This window comes from Lepisma saccharinum, chromosome 7 (genome assembly GCF_977018435.1).
Source record: "Lepisma saccharinum chromosome 7, izLepSacc3.1, whole genome shotgun sequence".
In the NCBI taxonomy this organism is placed as follows: Eukaryota; Metazoa; Arthropoda; class Insecta; order Zygentoma; family Lepismatidae; genus Lepisma; species Lepisma saccharinum.
Window position 1 is genome coordinate 81687524 of NC_139235.1, and position 14351 is coordinate 81701874.

At 39.3% G+C, this 14351-nt stretch overlaps 1 long non-coding RNA gene across 2 annotated transcripts in view; it reads left to right on the plus strand.

The window, feature by feature from the left end:
• LOC145989963 (uncharacterized) overlaps nt 1-10627 on the plus strand; it is an 82636-nt gene extending 72009 nt beyond the window's left edge. For both annotated transcript variants that reach the window (XR_014441906.1, XR_014441907.1), the window contains exons 7-9: nt 1854-1985; nt 3243-4753; nt 9954-10627. This is a non-coding gene — a long non-coding RNA (uncharacterized LOC145989963). The remainder of the gene's footprint in view (nt 1-1853; nt 1986-3242; nt 4754-9953) is intronic.
• Nucleotides 10628-14351: the final 3724 nt, after the last annotated feature.

Genomic DNA, 14351 nt, shown 5'->3' on the forward strand with positions numbered 1-14351 from the left:
GTTGCTTTACGCACTGGGTTATTTTTTATGAACTCATTAACGAGCGCTCTCAGGTTCAAATTATTAAGCACAGTTTGATGTATGTGGACTACCGCTAAGCTGCTTAGTCTTTTCTGCCCCATTGTAGATCTCAAATATGTATTTAGTCGGCGAATAGCACTGAATGATCTTTCGGCTGTGGCTGTCGTCTCTGGCACAGTGTGGAGGACCATCATGAATTTGGCAATTTCAGGCAGAAGCTCCTGGAGGGCGCTGTCTTCCAAAAAGAAACTTCCTTATGTCACGCATGGTCGTTAGAACCACTTTATTCTGTTTGGCGATATCACCAAGCATGGACATGTGAAATGAGAGCCAATTGGCATCCAAATCTTGGCGAAAGAATGCTCGCATCTGCTGAAAGTTTGTTGAGTAACTGTTCACAGCTGAGATGCATTCTTTCTCTACAGCTGTTACTTTTTGTAGTCCTGTAGATTCATGTCCTTGTTTAACACATGATTTTGCTGTGTCACAGACGTCAGTGAATATTGATTTATAATGCTATTTTGGAGTGTAGAACTCAGCCCCCAAAGTTGGTGGTCTAGAACATTTCAAATGTGTATTTAAAGTTAAGTTCATGTGGCACAATTCAGAGTAAACTTTACAAGAGAAGCAAAATAATACATTATATCCTCTTAAGCAAAATTATTTGGGGGGCTCTGCCCCCACATCGTTAACATTGGGGGGACTCGAGCTCCCCCAAGCCCCATGGAGTCGGCGCCTATGCTTAGGTCTGAATGTTCTCTATACTTAAGAAGATTGGTAGCTACTTCATCAGACAAAGATTTAATTTAGCCTGTAAATCAAAGAGAACAAATTGCAAGTACTGTTGGTAAATGGCAGGTTTTTTGATAGAAGGTTGCTTTTATAATCATGAATGGGCCTCTGGAGTGCAATAAAGTAATGCTGTTGCCTTGTAATAAGAAGGGGTCTGAGGTTCAATCCGCAGTGGAGGCAGAGTGCTTCAGATCTCATTTCAAACAGTAGGTCCAGTCCAGATTTCTTAAATAGATTTTTTTAAATTTATTTATTTGCAGCCAGACTTATTTGCTTCTTCAGTTTTAGTGCCAGTGTTTTTCAACAGCCAGGCTGCAAAAGGTCCATTGCACCCAGGGGTTGACAACTAATTTAAATCTAATTTTATATTTGACAGCAAGCCTATACATAATTGCACTACGTTTATGCCATAGTTGATATATTAATATGTATTAGTTAAGGATATTAATTTCCATATAAACTTTAAAGATCAGAAATGTATTTATGGGTGAGATTGTTGGGATCAGGGCATCGACTTTTAAGAAATAAATTTACTGGGCTGTGGTCTCGCAATGGTTGAGAACCACTGCAACGAAGTACATCACTAGTTGCTCTGTGACCATGTTTAGCAACCATTTAACCAAAGTATACATGATGTACTGTAAAGCCAGAATACAAATATATTTTACTGAACACAAAATTTAATATAGAGAGATATGATACTCGATACAGCTTTTTTGAAAATACTGTCTAGGTAAGAATTTTATATTTAGAAATGAGTGTTTATTTTACAGTAGGGAGATAAACGAAAACCATGGAACAGGAAAAATACTGCTACCTCCTGTATTTTCATTGATTTGACACACTTTTGTGAAAAAAGCCGAAAAGAGCCCAACCAAAAAAAGCAGGTTTTTTTCTGACCACTTCCAACTCTAGTACTGTTATATTTAAATCAAGAGTCAGTTTTGTTCTTAAAAAAATATATATGTGCATAGTTCTCATTTCTAGATTCACTGAATTTGCAAGGATTTTAAAATTAGATACGTAATATCTTATCTTAGCTGACAAGTACCAGAGAACCAGTTGGACTTCCCAATCTTCCAATGCCAAGAGAAGTAGATATCTTCAAACTATGAAACTGGACCAATCCTCCCTGTACCTTGGGGCATGCGACTGATGCTCGCCAGATACAGGTAATTTATACTCTATTGTCTGTAATTTAATTTTTCTTATTCAAAATCAAATGTTGTGTCTTCCTCTCTAATGTTCACAGAGAAAAATCTGAATATAAATTTTAAAATTAGGTATCTTCTTGTAATACAGTTATAAAGGCAATTCAATTCGTGAAGAAATATCACATACAGTGGAACCTGGATTTTACATTTCAATCTTGATGGTAATCCACATAACTGAAATAGCTGCTGATTTAGGCATCGCTTATGCCATACTTCGCACAGTCATTAGTAAAACAAATGCTTTTTTAAAAATTGGGTAATAAAACTAGTGTCTACTGTAGTATTTCAGTATCAAAGTGTGCCAGCCTCCGTGGCAGAACGGTTAGCACATCACACTGGCACCAGGGGTCCCAGTGTGTCCATTCATAAATTTCATCATATCACTCATCCCCATCTTTTCAATGTTAAACTGTAACTCAAAAAATGATCAGTAGGCCTAAATAGGTAGAACTTAAATATTAGAGAGATTCATTTTGAACTTCTTGGTTTAAAGAAATCAGACATTTTGGTGTTTCCTTGCAAATCTAGACTTAACCGCTGCCATGCCTGCCTATCCTGTTTTGTATTTGAAACTTGCCCTGTGTTTTTGTAATTACAGGAAATGCATATTTCTGTGACATCGTTGTAGGTTGGTTACGTACAAATAAACTGTATTTTATGAAAATTAGTAGGGTACATGTAACACAGAATTACGTACAAAGAAAGTATAATTTAAACGTTTTTTGTTAGGAGCTACAGTAATTTACATATAAAGCACTTTCAAGTGTATGTAAAATAAATAGTATCATACAGAATGAGCATTAAAAGAAGGCATAATTCCTCTTGTTGCTAGAGTATATCCTTGCTATCGATATTCCTGACCATGGTTAGATACCACTCAAGCTTTGACCTATATTTGGTTGGTGGTTAGACACCCAATTTTGGGTGCCTTGATAGCATAGTGATAATATCGTCACATTGTAATCAAGGGGTCCCAGGTTCGATACCCAGTATAGTCATGTAGTGGTTCAGATCCCACTTTAACCTGCAGTTCCAGTCCCGATTAGCCTCTTACATTTTTGTTCAATTTGAAAATGGTGTGTACATACATATAATTCTGAGTCATCAAAAGAGAATTTTAGAAATAATGCAATATGCTTACATGTATTGTGAAGTGAATTCACATTATTGATATTTCATAACTTAAGAAAGTTGGAAAATATCTTTCTTTTGCAGGATAGAAGTCTTGTTCTGAGGCCTTCGTGATTTGAAGCAGGTTCACCTCATGACTGTTGATCCTCCACAAAATCAGCACCCTTCCACCATTGCCCCCAGCCACCATCGATGTCACCTCCCTCTACACCAACATACCCCACTCCCATGGCCTCTGCTCCATAGAATTCTACCTCAATAGCAGACCCAAACCCCAACTTCCTAATCCACCTAGCTCACCTTGTCCTCACATGTAACAATTTCACCTTTGAACACCAACATTTCCTACAGATCCGAGGTACAGCCATGGGTACCAGAATGGCCTCTTCATGGGCAAACTTGAGCAAGAGTTCCTGGACACCCAATCCCTCCCCTGGCTCTGCTTCATCGACGACATCCTCATGCTCTGGACACATGGACAACCATCCTTATCAGCTTTCCTGGACCAACTTAACCACCACCTGGACCCACTCCCCCAACCAGATCACCTTCCTGGACGTGTACATCGAGGGAGGACATCTGAAAACCTCTATCCACATAAAACCCACCAACCACATGCAGTACTTACGCTTCTCCAGCTCCCACCAGTTCCACACCAAAAAGCCATTCTCTCTGGCCCTCAGGGGACAGCGCCTGAACACTTCATCCACCTCCTGCCAGAATTATAACCTCCGCCTGCACCAAGCCCTGGTCACATAACAAATATTGCGAGCTGTCTCACACACCACCACCAAGAAACCTGTTGCCACCAACCCACCTGCTCTCATCACCCACCTCAACAAAATCAGACACACACACTACACTCTCTTCTTCCCATTCTGCACAGTGATCCTGAAACCAAAAACATCTTTCACAACAAACCCAGAGTGGTTTTCAAACGCCCCCCTAACCTCCAAAACATCCTGGTCCGCAACACTCCCTCTCCATAAAACCAACATCCCCCTGCCCACAAATGAAACCACCCTAGGTACAAAATCTCCCCCATTCTTATCACCTCTCACACCCTCCAGGTGCACAGGGCCACTGGCAAATTTACCCTCCACCCCAAAGGGACCTGCCACACCTCAAACTTCATCTACATCCTCACCTGCAACATCTGTGGTGATTTTTACCTTGGGGAAACATCAACCTCCGCATCAATAACCACCATGCCTCCACCCACAACCTGAACTTCACTGTCGCCGTCCATACAAACAACCACAATACCCCTTTCAACGACTGCTTCCAGGTAGCGATCATCCATCTCTTACCCCAACCAGCCAACACCTCAGTTCGCAAAAGATGGGAGAGGGCTTACATATCAGCCATGAGTGCAACCATTCCCCCTGGCCTGAACAAGGCCGCCCACCCTGCCCTCCCACTCACAGTTTTGACGAGCCTGGTGACGGAACAGTGTTTTTTTTCGTTCTACGCACTACTTCTTCTATGATTGAGACCTGACAACTCTACCAGATCTCCAACTTCCAGTTCAGTCTTTTTTCTTACACCGAAGATGCAGCGTTAGACTTCGAAAATTATAATTTTTCCACTGTCTGGTGAGTGTTTCCTTTCTCCTTCTTTGATTTCTATTTAAAATATTTAATTTAAGGAGTTTACATTTGGCATTTCACATACTCAAGACTTGAAATACATCTACAAGTCACAAACGTTATGGGATATATTAATCTACTAAAAATTGATAATTGTATATAAGAATTTCAAACTCAAATTTACCTAATCTACTTAAAAAAATCTTATCTTGCAATAATCTTCAGTGTGTCAAATAGACTGTTCTACAATGACACTAACATAGTAAACGGATTGGTAGAATTCTGTTTTATTTTCCATGCAACTTTATTTTCTTCTTCTTTGATAAAAATTAAAGCTAAACTGTGAAGAACTTGCCTCAGGGCATTAATAAATATGTGTAATTCAATTGGATTTGGATTAATAAAAGTTGAAATTTTTCACATCTAGGGAGAATTCACACATAATTACAGGAATTCCTGGCAAGTAGCCACCCTAGATAAGTAAGCATCAACAAGATTAGATCACAGGATGGAGGGTACGTGAAGGAACAATCAAGTTCTAGTTCTAACAAGGGGACATGACAAACAGATTCATATTTTATTAGTAATATCAATGTTAGAGAAGTGTGTGCCTGCCTTCGAGCATGAGTAACAAAGACATCAACGAAGTGAAAACAACTTTAATTGGATTATTTTGCATATACGAGGGGCGTTCAAGTGAAACCAGGACTTTTAATTTTACAGGTATAACAATGTATGCTGGCATGGCGGTACTAAATGCAGCAGTAAGTGGCTACTGTGTCCTATTCATAATAAGCAGTGTACATGTCGCAAACCAGTCCAGAGATTGTTAATCAAAGTGGCGTGGCAAACAATGTTGGTGCATGCAAGGAACAGCGTGTGATTATGGAATTCCTTGTGAACTAAGGCATAAAATCCAAAGAGATCTAGAGACAACTTCAAGCTAAGTATGGTTATGACACTCATCTGCAGTAAGACATTTGAATGGTATAAACGATTCAAAGATACCAGCACGACCATCAGTGTCAATCCCACTTGTGGTGGTTCCCAGCCCACAGCAGTTGTTCCTGTAAACATTCAGCACGTGGAACCCCCAACCTGGATAATTGACGCATAACCTGTCGTGAAATTGCACAAGAGACAAATCTTTCTGTGGGAATGGTGAATACAATCATTTCTGAACATTTGCACTTTCGAAAAATTAGCAACAGGTGGGTACTAAAACAGCTTTTTGCTTTTGACTGGCACAGAAGAGTTGAAGGAGCACTTTGACCGGGAAGGCCAGGATTTTCTGGATCGCATCATTACATTTGATGAAACCTGGATACATCGTGTCACTCCAGAATCGAAACGAGGATCAAAGCAGTAGAAGCATGCGGACTCACCACCACCAAAAATTTTTGAGTAATTGCACAGTGAATCAGGCTAATGTCCTTGAATGGTGTCACGCATTGTTAAATCTTTCTATGCCGAAGCTTTCCAGGCATAAGTTAAACACTGGGATAAGTGTATAAATGTAGTACAGTTGATTTGGACAATTCAATTTTAACAAATAACCACGAGTATTCCATACATCCTAATCTTGCCTAGTAATAAATTGTAATATCGGTAATAGCAGCACAATTTTTTTATAAAAGCTTCACATATTGGTCGCACCACACTTTTTTGGAAAAAAAACAACAACAAGTATATAGGCATAAAATCTGCCAGGACTATGTGGTGAAATACGGCATGGCACCTTCTAAGGCAAGACCAGGAGGCGAAGGATCAAAGGTGAATCTAGCGAAGGAGATGGAAAAACAAAACAAGATCAGAGAATGTTCAAGAACAGAAAAATGGAAAAGCAGGCTGAGCCCCTAAAACCACAGTTTAATATGAAGAAGTTTATGAAACAGGTAAATAACCATGTGTTCGAACCTTTGCTTCATACACCATTGTGCTAACTCTTCAAGAATTAAAATTACAATTCTTTGATATTTTTACTAATAAGGAGTACTCCATGATCCTTGATGAAGTGTGAAAATTTAGATTTGGCAATCAGAAGCATCAAAGAGCAAGAAATCGAAATTCTGTCTCTTCCAAACTTTCTGACACATCTTCCTCAATCCTTACACAACAAAAAAAATTATATACTCGCATCCCCAGTGAAACTATTCCAGGTTCTCTGCATCGCTTGCACAGTGGCTTCTCAAAGTCCGCCTCTATTAGTTGATCAGATGGTCAACAGGTTCCAACTGGAAATAAGAATCCATTCAAATTTAAGGACTAAATTCCAAATGTACCAAATATGCATAGACATTAACAATTATAATTGTTCTCAACGATGGAGGCATTTTCAGAGCGAATTTTAAACTTCCGCATGTTCTTAAATAAAATATTATATCTCTGGAACTAAGAACGCTAGAGTTACAATTATACTTAGTTTTGTTCAGTACACATGGGGCTATAAGGCTATGCTATAAAAACCTAATTTTCCGTTATCGGGTAGAAGAAGAAGAAAAACTTGTTTTTTTTTTACGAAATTTGAAATTCGTCGGACCCCCACGCTAGCAAGCCGGGACGAAAAGGTACAAAATGGTACCTACATACTGTCTGATATGTTTTCATTATCATGGAAAAAATTGCACACATATTGCAGATACTTTCCCCAAAAAACAAAGATTCAAATGTAAAGCAAGAAAAATAGAACGTGATTTTCAGAGGGCTGTCCCCTCCAAAATATAACAAAAATGAAATTAATTAAACCTTACTAATTGCTAATTACATACCTCAAGACTCGTGCAGAACTCAAAACACAGGATGTCCAGAATGTCACATACTACGAGTTAAAGCTCCTTGTAACACTATAATACAACCTGCCATTTAAGGGTTAAAGTACAATCCGAACCACTATGTGCTATGACCGATGTACCAATTACCATTACCATTGGTCTTTCTACGCACTTCCCCAAGATCTAATTTTCTGTTCTCTGAGAAAAGGACAGCCTTCTCAAATGAACCAGCATTCTTTCCCATGAAGCCATGCATATATATTAGATCACTGCACCTCCAGTGCCAGTGTGTTCCCGCAATAAACTCTGATATCCATCCAGTCCACATTCGGCTCATGTCACCATCAATTCATGTTTGGCTTGATGGTTGGAATTTAAGGAAGCAGGGGGTCAACAGTGAGATGCAGTTAATCACAAAACTTCAAGCATTTTAAAATTTAAAAACCCTGACTAGACTCTCGCCCTCGTCCTGAACAACGACCCTCTGTTCTCAAGGGAGTAAGCAGCTGGAATCAAAACAATAGTTCTGCACATAACAAACTCAAGCAGACGACATAATTTCTGCGAGCCTGCCAGCCAGTCTACAGTTTGGAAATTTCCTTGTCAATATGACTGATATGAAAATTTGAACTACAACCCTGCCCGAAAATATCTCTTCGCCTCAGTGAAATTTAGACAGCCACAGAACGCATAACTTTAAGGAACTGTCCACATAATTTTAACGAAATGTCCGAGCTGTGAGCAGTTAAAATTAATTAGAGCGAGATACTTTTCATCCTCCAAATCAACTCTCAAACAAGGTGTTATTGTGTCTCTGTGCTACGCGATTATCACTCTTCAGTGCAAACTTTAAGTCACATGGGGGTGGGGCTATATTAGACGGACCAATGACGAAGAAGGCATTCCACCCCCGATGTCAGCATAGCCAGAATCAAGGGTGAAACCAAGATACATCGAGAAGAGTTCCAATTCATCGCTCCAACCCTCGAGGAGGAAAAAACTTTGCTCGAACAGTTTTCGGTACATCACTTGAACCCATAAGAAGCTTCAACACAAGACTCCAAAAGGACTTTCCTCTTCACTTCAGTGCGAACAGTCGTGTGCTCTCTGATATACAGTCAAACTTTATTGTTCATTAAGAAATGCATCAGTATTAGTGTTTATGGGTACGGAACGTCACAAGCGCGACTCGTGACCGTCTCTTGTCTTCACCCAGTGCATGATGGAACTGTCGACTCTTTGCGACGGTCAGCCGTCTGCTGTTATGGTAATGTATGTAGTGTGATGAGATGATGTAAGCATTTGGACAGCTCATTAAATAATTCCTTTCCATACGTCTCAGTGTCCTAATTTCTTGTAACAGATAACAATAATTGTCATTACTAAACTTGGCTTGTGAAGAAAGACCAGCGAATAAGGACTTGAATGGCCTTCTCCGCTGGCCAAATTACTGGCTGTTAACAAACCATAAAACACATGTATTTAGTTCTTGAACACATGTCAGGTGGTGTGTTTATTTCCAGGTCTGTTGTATGTAAGCAAAAGCAAACATCCATGCCATTCTAAGATCCGAACCTACTTGCCATTATTTCATTATAGTGCCTCCATCAGGTATCGACCCCACAAGTACAAAGTGATGACTAGGGTCAGATAGGTATGCACTTAAAATATGGATAAAAACATGGGCTAAAAAAGTTGCAAAATACGCACTTAAATATGCACCTCAGCAAAACACATTACATTTTTAAAAGGTTTTCTTTCAGTTACCGCAAAAACCCTACATGTAAATGTTCTTTCAGCTCATAAGATTTAACATTTACCCCTTACGTAAAAGCTGCAGTTTTGAATTCTTGTTTACACTGCTGTTTTATAAGAAAAATTAAGATTCATTACAGATAATGATTGCACTTGATTACATCATCTCAAATTTTTAACTTTGAAACTCCTGTTTTCAGTACAATGTTTTTGTACTCAGAAAAAAATCGCTCTACTTCACAAGATACAATTGGACAATATTGTAAGGTAACAGTATTTACCTAGGTACACATCAAGTTCAAGATCATCAATTTGTCACCACCCACACACATGTTGGTTGATTTGGTGTTTTAAGTCCACTTTATGCACAGGAAGGCTAATCCGGACTGGACCTACAGTTTAAAGTGGAATCCGAACCACACACAAATATGTTAACAATATAAAGGGTCTGTGCGATTCCAATGTATCCAAAAATTCTAATTCAAATCAATTACTTATTTAAGGTGGTTAGTTTACACTTGCCATTTCAAATACTCAGATTCGAAATACATCTACAGGGTGGGTGGAAAGTAACTCCCTATTTTTAATTTTGTATTTCTATTGAAGTTGTGTACATATTGCAATGAAAGTTATTTTGTTTTATAGACTAAAGTATGCCATTTGTTGCATATTTTTTTCAGATCCACTGAAGCCTTTGAAGATAGAGATGGCAGTAGGATTGAGCATTGAAGAGAGAACTGTGTTTCATGTGGGGGAGTTCGTTAATCGTCATAATAGCCATTATTGGTCAGAAATTGATCCCAAAGAGACAGTTGAAAAAATGCAGGGCAAGCCGAAAGTGACAGTGTGGTGTGGATTAACTTCTTCTCGCATTATTGGACCCTATCTTTTGAGAGACACCATGAACGCTGAAAGATACCTGGAAATGTTAGATAATTTTGTATGGCCTACAATTTCTGAATGGGACGAGGCACATGAACTGTTATTTATGCAAGATGGAGCTCCTCCCATTACACCTTGACTGTTAGACAATGGCTTCATGAGCGCTTGCAGGATGCTGGATAAGTCACTGAGGTCCCACACAATGGCCAGCTCAAAGTCCAGTCCTCACCCCATGTGATTTTTTTTTATGGGGGTGGGCTAAGGAAGAAGTGTATCGCAGCAAACCTCAAACTGGTGAACTTGAGAAAAAGATCTGTGAGGTCATAAGTGGTGTTCCTGCTGAGTTCTTGTGGAAGGTCGTAGCAAACGTACCTGTTCGTTCAATACAGTGTTTAGAAAATACTGGAGCACACATTGAGTTGTAACTTGAGGGAAGATAATGGTATACAATAAACTACATGTGTACAAAAAAGTAAGTTTCTACCTTCAATATCTTAGGAGGAAAAAAAAATAGGGAGTTACTTTCCACCCACCCTGTACAAACACAAGCCACAAATGTTACAGTATATATTCTATAATCTACGGTAAATTGTTAACTGTAAAAATTTCAAATTCAAATCTACCCAATCATCTTCAAGATATCTTACCTTGCAATAATATTACATCTGTCAGATAAATTGTTCTTCGAAGGACACTAACAAAGTAAACGGATTGAGAGAATTGTGTTTTACTTTAGGTGCAGCTTTCTTTTCCTTCCTCGATAAAAATAAAAGCTTAACTGCGAAAAACTTGCATCAGGGTATTTATGAACATGTGTAAATTCAATAGGATTAATAAAAATTGCAATTTTTCACATCTATTTGCACATAATTCTTCATGGCTTCATGTATTGTCTCGACATACTTAAAAAAAAAATTACAAGTCATATTTTAAACAAAGTACTACATAAAAATTGTTGGGGTTGCATACCTCCTCGAGAATTATGTTGAATTTAAGACAGATTAAATATTTTACGTAATATAAAATTGGCTCCAGCAAGCCAAAAACACAAAAATTTGGGATATTTGATCCCAAAGTATGGCTCGCGTAAGTAAAAACCGATTGTATGCACACTCAAATAAAATAAAGTGGGTTTTCCCACCAGATAGCATACATGTGTGTGGAAAAAATAATTTGCTACAGTGTACGTATTTATTACACAAATTGACAGTGCCTCCCCACCACTGAATTTTCTTTCCCAGGCTACATATCCAAGACAGGCATTTTGGTGCTAGGAATTTGCAACCAAAATCATTTGGAGGTGTGGAAAAATCCACTTTTCTCCTAATATATACAATTATGATTATACGGGACATCGATGAAAACAAGTGGTAGTCCAAAGGGGCTAAGCCTGGTGAGTATGGCGGGTGGGGCATGAATTCCCAGCTAAGTGCAGAAATGGTGTCTCCGCCTTTCGCTGTGTGTGAAGAGGCGTTCTCATGCTGCAAAATCACTTTTCCGTGTCTTGTCACCCAATCTGGGTGCTTTTCGATCAATGCATGGTTCAAATTGATGAGTTGTTGACTGTAGCGAATGGCATTCACTGTTTCACCTGGTTTCAGAAGCTCATGGTACACCACATGCTTCTGATCCCACCAAATGCACAGCATTATCTTCCTTCCGAAGCGATTCGGTTTTGCAGTCGATGTTGAACTGGGTCAACCCATGACTTTTTGCATTTTGAGTTCTCAAAGTAGATCCATTTTTCGTCCCAAGTCACTATCCGATGCAAGAAAAACTTTCTTTCATGCCAAGAAAGCAACACTTCACACACAGTTTTTCGCTTTGCCATCTGTCTGTCGTTCAGATGATGTGGGATCCATTTTCCTGCCTTCTGGATCTTTCCCATGGCATGAAGACGATCAGGTATGGTTTGGCGACCAACATTTAACTTCTCTGCCAGTTGTTGTTGCGTTTGCATATTGTCTTTGTCCAACAGTGCTTGCAATTTGGCGTCTTGGAATTTTTTCAGCTGGCCCGGGCGATCTTTGTCTTTCAAGTCGAAATCACCACTTTTGAATTGTCGAAACCAACGCACACCAGCGTCTTGCGTTTGGACATTGTTGTTTCCACAAGGATACGATGGCTTTCACTCGCATTTTTCTTTTGATTGAACAAGAAAAGCAGGACACATGCTCCTTATTTGGTTTGAAGGTCAACATGTCTCTCACACAAACCCAATATCACAATCACTCGCACATCCACGGCATTCTGACAGGTACTGTCCTGGCAACACACTGACATAACAGTTGAGACTGTGCACCAACCCTTGCTTCCAGCGACGAAATTAAGAATTTTTAACCGGCACACCTGGTAAGCAGTACCGGACCGAGGCAGCAAGGCTATCATAGTGTGGAGGGTGTCCAGTGGCATGAACATACTCAGCAAATACCACAGATACCCACAGACAGCCTTGTGTCATGGAGAATAGACACCGCCATAAAAGTGTTTGCTCCCACTGCCTTGTGGGCCTGGAGGGATCCAGAAAGGCTTAGGGAGTTGGAACCCTAACAGAAAAACCAGGGTGTACCTGAGAACTCACAGGTGGCAGCCCCACCACTCAGGTGTAGGCTGTGACAGGCCCGATTAGCCGACAGCAGAAAACAAAAAAATCGAGTTAAAGAAGCAAGCCGGACTGGAAATTGGAGACGACATGGGCTACGAATAGGGACATTGAATATTGGAACACTGACAGGAACGACTGAAGAAATTTTGGATCTAATGGAGAGAAGAGGGATCGAGGGATCAATATCTTTGGAATGAGCGAAACAAAATGGAAGGAAGAGGAGAAATGATGCCGACCCAGCCAGAGGCAGGAAACGGTGAAGGATGATGATTAATTTATATACAGTGTCCAAAAACCCAAAATAGTGTTTACACTTTGTAATGCCCTGGATATTACACTGTGGTTCTTTGTGGTTTAGTTGAAATGTTGTGTTTGTTCACTTTTTAATTTGGCAAATATTAATGACGTCATAGACAACTAGTGTCAGATGACCAGATAAACTACTCTTGATGTACCAGGACCTGGCAACCTTTGACAAACGGAGAGATTTATCAACAGGAAAAAATGAGGATAGCGACGGTTTATTAGTGGGAAAAAATGTTGAAATAATTGTAATATGTAGTTTAAAGTTTGATTGCTGTAAGTGTGTTTTCAAAAATATACCTTACATTTAGGTGAATAGTAAGTTTTCATTTTCATGCCTTGTGATCGCAGGAGTCTTTTGTCACGACATGAGGAGCGAAGGGAAATTCCAGGTTAGACGAAAGGTATCTTAACAACTTTTTGAACGTTAATAATGGGAACACTAATAACAGCTAGTATGAACGTTTTTGTGTGTCACGTACCTTAAAGTTATAGATGTTCATTGGCAGCAATACTTTGCCTGCAATGCTATAGAACAGATCGACAAATAGCAGATATGGTTTCCACAGGTAGTGTCGATCTAATGTCTCATGTCATCCAGTGGCCAAAGCTTTGTGGGGTAAACATCGTTCTTCAGTTTCCCAGAGGCAGACATCTGAGGGTGTTAAATAGAGATATCTGGGTGGTTATTTGATACCCCTTACATTGCTTAAAAGAAAATTTGCTCACCTCTGCCACATTAGGTACACAAATGCGTACCGCCTGGTGGGATGTGATGGAACTAAAAAGAACAGAATGCCTACACGCATGCTCAATGTAGATATTGCAGCTTCAAATAAAAGTTCAGTCGCGTTATCTTTAATAGTTTCTGTTATTAACACTCAAAGAGTGTAAACATTATTTTCGGAAACAACATAACATAAGAATGTCTTGAAGGTACTAATAAAAGTTTCTGGATGTCCACAGTAGGTATGGTGTATGACCGCGACATTGGAGACCCAAGTTTAATTCCCAGAACGGATGCTTAGGAGGATAGAGGCAACAGGTTGTGGAATCCAGGGGAGATGATAAACTGATCCATTAACTTTCAGTACTAGCCACACAAAATTTTTGTGTGTACACACATGCATGCATAACAAGATATCGCCAGAATAAAAGTAACTTTAAAAATAATTGTGTAATTTTGTAATATACAACAGTGAACATGCAAACTTTTCACAACAACAATATAGTCAAGACCCAAACGATCAGAGCCAGGGTGGAGAAAAAAATATTTTTTTGATTTTTT